Source organism: Tupaia chinensis, unplaced genomic scaffold (assembly GCF_000334495.1).
Source record: "Tupaia chinensis unplaced genomic scaffold, TupChi_1.0 Scaffold143798_1, whole genome shotgun sequence".
NCBI classification, from domain to species: domain Eukaryota; kingdom Metazoa; phylum Chordata; class Mammalia; order Scandentia; family Tupaiidae; genus Tupaia; species Tupaia belangeri.
The window spans coordinates 138,203-145,357 of NW_006203648.1; the positions used below are offsets into that span (position 1 = coordinate 138,203).

Here is a 7,155-nt window from a genome sequence, read left to right on the forward strand (position 1 = left end):
CTTTCTTGTTCTGAAGCCCAATTATTAGCCCGCCTATTATTCTGAGATCATGGATACTTGAAAACAGATAAAAATAAAACTGGCAATAAAACACAGAGCTCCTGCCTCCCGCCCCATGCCAGGTCCTATGTTCACTACTTCACACATATTCTATTCTTTCAGGTTAATCTCACAATTATTCTGTGAGATGGGTACTCTAAGTCTCTATATGTGTAATTGAGGAAAATCAGTCTTTGAGAGGGGAGATGACTTGTTCAAGGTCATAATCTTAGGACGTAAAAGAGGAGGGGGAATTGTGCTCAGTCTGTCTAGACTCTTAGCCACAATAGTACCACTTCACACTATTTTGGAGAGGAATTTAGCTTTTTTGAGGTGGGGGAAGGACTTCACAATTATTACATCCTTACAAATCCTTACTATCTACAAATCATTTATAGATTTTAAATATAGTCTTACAAATCCTTCTTATCTACAAATCATTTATAGATTTTAAATATACATTAACTCTGCTTCTGTTGTTTATATCAGATCCTGAAGTGAAACCCCAGGGCTGTATTAACATTTTCTATCTGAGGAAAACAGATGCAGTTAAAAAATAACCTGGATTAATACATCTTAAAAACTAAAATGATCCATAGGAATTGGAATAAAAAATAAAACAGGCAAAGTGGGGCCTAAAAGTTCAGGGTAAAGCAACTAGAGTCTGGATTTTCTTTTAAAGCCAAATGCTATCCCTGTTCCTGTTGATAAAAAGAGGCAGTAAAAATAACCAATTCACGTCTACTGACCTAGGTTTCAGCCCCACTTACTCTGGTAGTCATTAGCTCTGTGGCTTTGGGCCAGGCCCTTCTCTTCTGTGGGTCTCGTTACATTTTTACAATGCAAGCTTTCAACTAGATATGGATTCTCCCAGTTCTGTAAATTCACATATATAGAGCTGCATGAAGAGGGAACAATCTACATGTTAAGTAAGAGTTAAAGAGAAAGGTTTCAAAGACTCGAAGTGTAAGGAAATAATGAGTAGAGAGTAATTCTCAGAGATAGAACTGAGAACCCTATACATTTTTGGAAAGTACTGTATCTACCTATAAGACCTAGATTTAGGATGGGAACAGATATGATGGCAGGTTTACTGCCTAATGCGCTTACTTTGTGATGAGAAGTTCTTGGCTAGAAACAGATGCTATTCTTCAGGCAGACTTGACATATTTTCTTCTGAATTTAAAGTGTCTGGAGCAGGATCTAGGGGAGAGATCCTGATTTTCAGAAGACTGACCTGATGGAGCAAAGTCTGGGTCATAAATCACAGGAGGATCTTGAAGGTATTCAGGCACTTAGGAGCTGCCATTCACCCCCAGGCTAAAATAAGTAGAAGTACTAGTAAGTAGAAGGGAGGAGCCACAAGCCTTACCTCTCCCAGAATTGCTCAGTTGTCAAGTGAAGCCAGATCAGGCCATGGCAGTCCCAGGAGTTATCTGCCTGGGACAGATATGGACCTTGAAGCTAGAGGGGGAAGGTGGAGACTAAACTCATTAAGCTGGGATCCAAGTCCAGGTTCTAAGGCATTTATGACAGGGAGGGGAAGGGATAAGGCTTGTGCTCTGACTCATGAATAACAACAAGAAACAGGTTATTATAGACACACTTGAGTCAACAGAATGAAGGTTTCAGGCCAGTGAGACCAAGTTTCCAAGTGTATATTACTTAGTCATCAGTTTTACTGAGAGCTCATACAGTATTTACTTCTACAAGTCCAGGGCATATTTCTGGTGCCTTCTCCAAGGGTTCTCTTGAAAAACATTTTGAGTTAATGACTATAGATCAGGGTTGGCAAATGTTTTTTTATAAAGGGACAGTTTAGTAAATATTTCACTGTAGAACATTGAGTTTCTGTTATTACTTAGGTCTGCCATTGTAACTCATGTGGTATATCTATGTTCCAATACAAAGTTATTTATAAAAAAGACATGGAATAGGATAGATCTGACATATGAGCTATAGTTAGACAATTCATACTATAGACAATTTATTTGGCAGTATAAATATTTGCAGTATGGCCTCATTATTATTATTTTTTTAGAGAGATTTTCGCTATAGGGTGCATGTGCTCGCCAGACAGACAGAGAGAGACATAGAGACAGGAAGCGAGAAATCACCCCCCAGGGAGAATGGTCACACCACAATCCCTTCTCCTCCGTTCTCCTCTCAGGATCTTGGGCACGCACGCACACGCGCCCGGCTTGAGTTTTAAGCCACCAGGGATGGGATGCGAACCACAGTCAACTCTGTGGGAGTCCAGTGACATAGCCATTATGCTAACTGCTGGTTCCCATCAATATGGCCTCATTATTAAGAATATAGAAACTGGATTCAAACATACTGGACTGAAATCAAAACTCTGCTATTTTACAATTCTGTTACCTTAGGAAAGTACTTTAATCATCCTAATAGTCAATTTTAACCTTGGTAAAATGTGGATAGTAATACTACCTGTTTCATAAGGCTATTTTGATGACTGAAATAAGATTATGCACATGAATTATTTAACAAAATGATTGGAACCTACTTACAGCACAAAAATGAGAATTATAATTTTCAATTTTTACCCAAGAAAGAAATTTATTATTTCCTCATTCTTGAAAGACAACTCGTATCGGTTCATAGTAAAAGGCGAACTACTACAGCAATCCTGGCTTTAAGTTCTACTAATGCTACTAAAGAGTATTCAGTGATCCTGGACAAGTCCTTTTACCTATCTAGGACTCAGTTCCTTAACCTATAACATGGAGAAGATGGTCTATATTGGTCATTTGGCAGCAGAACCCATTCCCCAAACATAATCCTGGTAATCACCCACTATCCATGAAAGATTAACGTGGAGCTGTCATTTGTAAAACTAGGAGAGAGTAAAGAAATGGGCAAGACTGAAAGGACCCAGAGCTTGTCCACTTGGTAGGCTTATCCTCCCAGAAAACGTAGTTAACCCTGGAACACCAAGAAACATCTAGAACACTGAAAGCACGTATGAGAAGCACAAGACTAAAATATCCTAAAGAAGGCCTCAAGTCTTAAATTTCTTCACTAATCAAACCCTTCATTAATTCATTCAGTTAATCAATATTTCCAGATTACCTGTGTATAGACTATCACAAGCACATGACCCTAAAGTGGCTCAAAAGATGAGAGGCCCAGAGACCTTCACATAAGAAACAACATTGTCAAGCATGAGAAGCACAGGTTTTGGAGTCAGAAATACCAGAGTTTGTATACTGTCTGGCTCCTTCTGAGTTGTGTGACCTTGGGCAAGCCACTTAGCCTTTCTGAGCCTCTGGTTCCTCATCTGTAAAACTGGACCAATAATATTTTCATTGGGATATTGTGAGACTTAAATAAACTGGCATTTCTTTTTTTCTTTCTTTTTTTTTTTTTTTGAGAGGTTTTCCCTATATGGCACGTGTGCTCGCCAGACAGACAGAGACATAGAGACAGAAAGCGAGAAATCACCCCCCAGGGGGGATGGTCATGCCGCAATTCCTTCTCCTCCATTCTCCTCTAGGGATCTTGGGCACGCATGCACACGTGCCTGGCGTGAGTTCTAAGCCACCGGGTCCGGGATGTGAACCACGGTCGACTACGTGGGAATCCAGCAACATAGCCATTACACTAACTGCTGGCTCCCATAAACTGGCATTTCTATGAACCCTTAGCATAGTGCTCAGCATGTGGGGGACCTTGAGTAAACTTTCTTTTTTTCCCCATCTTTTATGCAGCAAAATCTTGTGATAATATCAGGTGCATAGTAAAAACAAGAAGCTGTGAGCAGTGGCCTGACATAGCTGATCTAACTGCTTTATCTCAGAAGCTTCTGATGAGCTTGTGCTTAGCAGTTCTTGAAAAGAAGACTTTGGGAAAAGATGGAGGAATGTGAGGAAGAAGCAGTTATCCTCCAGAGATCACACGCTGAAGACACAGCCTGCCTTTTTCACTCCCACCACAGCTTCTTTTTTTTTTTTTTTTAGAGAGGTTTTTCACTATAGGGCGCGTGTGCTCGCCAGACAGACAGAGAGAGACATAGAGACAGAAAGCGAGAAATCACCCCCCTGAGGGGATGGCCATGCCGCAATCCCTTCTCCTCCATTCTCCTCTCGGGATCTTGGGCATGCACACACACGCGCCCAGCGTGGGTTTTAAGCCACCGGGTCCGGGACGTGAACCGTGGTTGACTACGTGGGAGTCCAATGACATAGCCATTACACTAACTGCTGGTTCCCAACTCCCACCACAACTTCTGACAAACAGATTCCATGGTTGTGTAGAGTGTCTGTCCTGAACTCTGGAGACACTTTGCTTCTTGAACTCAGGCTCTTAAATTCTAATTCCAATTGCTGCTTTCCCCAGTCCTCTAAAGCACTGGATGTCAAACTTGAGCATGCACTGGAAGGGCATTTAGACTCCAAGTTTCTGCTTCTGTAAATGTTGAGTGAGACCAAAGAATTCACATTTCTTTTTCTTTTCGTTTTTTTGGTTTTGAGAGATTTTTGCTATAGGACAGGTGTGCTCATCAGAGAGACAGAAATACAGAAAGCAGGAAATCATCCCCTGGGGGGATGACTGTGCTGCAATACCTTCTCCTCCATTTTCATTTTGGGGTTTGTGGGTATGCACACACATGTGCCCTGTGTAAGTTTTAAGCCACCTGGTCTGGAACTCGAACCGTGGTCAACTACATGGGAGTCCAGTAGTGTAACCATTATGCCATCTACTGGTCCCAAAAATTCACATTTCTAACAAGATCCCTGGTGATGCTGATGCTGCTCATCTGAGGGCCACACTTTGAGGACCACTGCTCTAAGGAACTCTTGCTCTGAAGCTCACTCCCTGCCAGCTCACTTATATCTGTAGACTGATCCTAATCTCCTGACTCCCCTGATCTTCAGGTGTCTATTCTTTGACCTTAGGTCAAAAATAGATATTTTTGAAATGATATTGAAATGATGATTTCTTGCTTTCTGTATTTCTATCTCTGACAAGCACACCTGTCCTATAGCAAGAAAATATCTTCTGCATTCTGGTACCTCATTCATGTGGAATCTCCTTGAGAGTCCACCCAATACCTATTTGCCCATCCTTTGCCCCAGACCTTTCCTGCCTGCCTGGGTGAACCTCCCTTACCCCTCCCTATTCAGTTAGCATGTCTTCCTTTCTAGTTCTATAAATGACTGGCATCAGTTCTTCTTTCCAACTTTCCTCTACTGTCTCATTTGGCTTCCTAACGATGGGTTCTAGGCACAGACAAGTCTGGTATGAAGTTTGAATCTGCCTCTCCCTGAATCATGTGATTTTGGAAGTCACTTGAATTGATCTTGAATCCAGCTTTGACATCTGTAAAATCATGCTGTAAAAATACAATGGAAGAGGGACCAGCAGGTGGTGTGGTGGTTAGGGCGCTGAGTGCTCCCATATGGCTGACCACAGTTCGAGTCCTGGACCTGGTGGCTTGCTCTCTCACCTTCTCTTTCTCTCTCTTTCTGTGTATCTCTTTAGTCAAATTAAAAATGAATGAATGAATAAATAAAGTTAAATAAATAATTAAAAAATAAATAAGTAAATGAAATGGGAGAATATAATAGGGCCTAGCACAGCATCTGTCATTCAATAAATGTTCAGGAAATGTTAATCTATTACCATTTTATAAATATTTCCAGTGTTTATTGTTCATACTCTGAATCCCTGGATCACAGGGATAGCATGAAGGTTACTAAGTCAGTTATGTGTTTTGAGGCTTCAACATTTATTTAAAAAAATATATTCCCAGACAGGGTATGTGCTTGCCAGTGTAAGGCAGGGTGGAGGAGGGGTGAGAAAACACCTGCTATCGGGAATGGTCATGCCACAATCCTCTCTCCTCCATCTCTTCCTCCTTTTGAGATTTTGAACATGCATACAAACACACATGGCATATTTTTGAAGCCTTTCACTCCAGGGCTAGAACTATGTAGTGGACCATGTGGGACCCAGCCACTTAACCACCATGCCACCATCTGGTTGAGGTTCCAACATTTCTAATAAAATATTACCATTGTTATGACCCAATTTACTGGTCTCTTAATTCTTCTGTTAAAGTTACTGTTAAGCTACATATGAATTATGTTCAGTAAACTTGCTGCTAAAAATCATATCTATTTTCAAGGTAATTAAATTATGAACAAGAGTGCTTTTGATTTAAAAATCAAAAAACAGATACTTTCATGCAGACATGAAATTTTAAGATTATAATATTAAAGGAACAACTTGCTTTGGCATTAACTCAGTACATATAGCAGCACAATACAGAGGGAAAAAAAAGAGTGGCTTGGTAACCAGGAGACCATGGTTACTTCTAATTCTAAAGCAGCTCCTTTCTCTTTCTGAAAGTGTACTTTCCTGCTAGATATAGTTTGTGGTCACTTGGTCTTGTAAGATTGATTTTTTTTTCCTTTTTTTTTTATAATTTTTTTACTTTCATTTTTTTTTCATTTCATTTTCTTCCATACATTCGATCACATTATTATTTGTCTTACAAAATGGATATTTAAACAGGGGAACATTTCTCCCTAGTACTGTTGATAAAACTATGAAATATCTTCAACAGATAATACCACACCTCTTTGTGTCATTAATGCTTGACCTCCCTGTCCCTCCCCCAAATGTCCTTCCTCAGACCCTCTTTCACACACACATTATATCTGGTATTTACATCTATATACATCATTTTTCTATCCTTTAGACAATTAGTTTCAGACATAGAGTGCAGACACTCGGTATATATTAAGTGGGGACATACAATGCCTCTCTTTCATAGCATGGCTTGCTTCACTCAGCAGTAAGTCTTCCATATTCATCGACTTCCTTTCAAAAGCCAGGGGTTTGTTGTTTTTTATGGATGAATGGTATTCCATTGAGTATATGTGCCACAGTTTTTCTAACCATTCATCAGTTCATGGGCATTTGGGTTGTTTCCATGACTTAGCAATCGTGAAAAGTGCCGCAATAAACATCGATGTGCAAGTACTTTTTCCATTAAGGATTCTTCTGTCCTTCGGGTAGATACCAAGGAGTGGAATTGATGGATCATATGGTAGTTATATTTGTAGATTTTTGAGGAATCTCCAAATT

At 40.1% G+C, this 7,155-nt stretch overlaps 1 protein-coding gene across 3 annotated transcripts in view; it reads right to left on the bottom strand.

Annotated features, from left to right (window-relative positions):
• The window catches only part of HEPH (hephaestin), a 100,673-nt gene extending 99,190 nt beyond the window's left edge, over positions 1-1,483 (bottom strand). Inside the window, exons 1-2 of one of the 3 annotated variants that reach the window (XM_006165124.2) lie at positions 1,412-1,462; positions 1,150-1,276 (exon numbers count right to left, since the gene is read on the bottom strand). The gene's annotated coding sequence lies outside the window, so the exon portion shown is untranslated. Of the gene's footprint in view, positions 1-1,149; positions 1,345-1,411 lie in introns of those variants that run through there. The other 2 variants (XM_006165126.3, XM_027766977.1) reach the window with 2 other exon arrangements.
• Between the last annotated feature and the right edge of the window lie 5,672 nt (positions 1,484-7,155).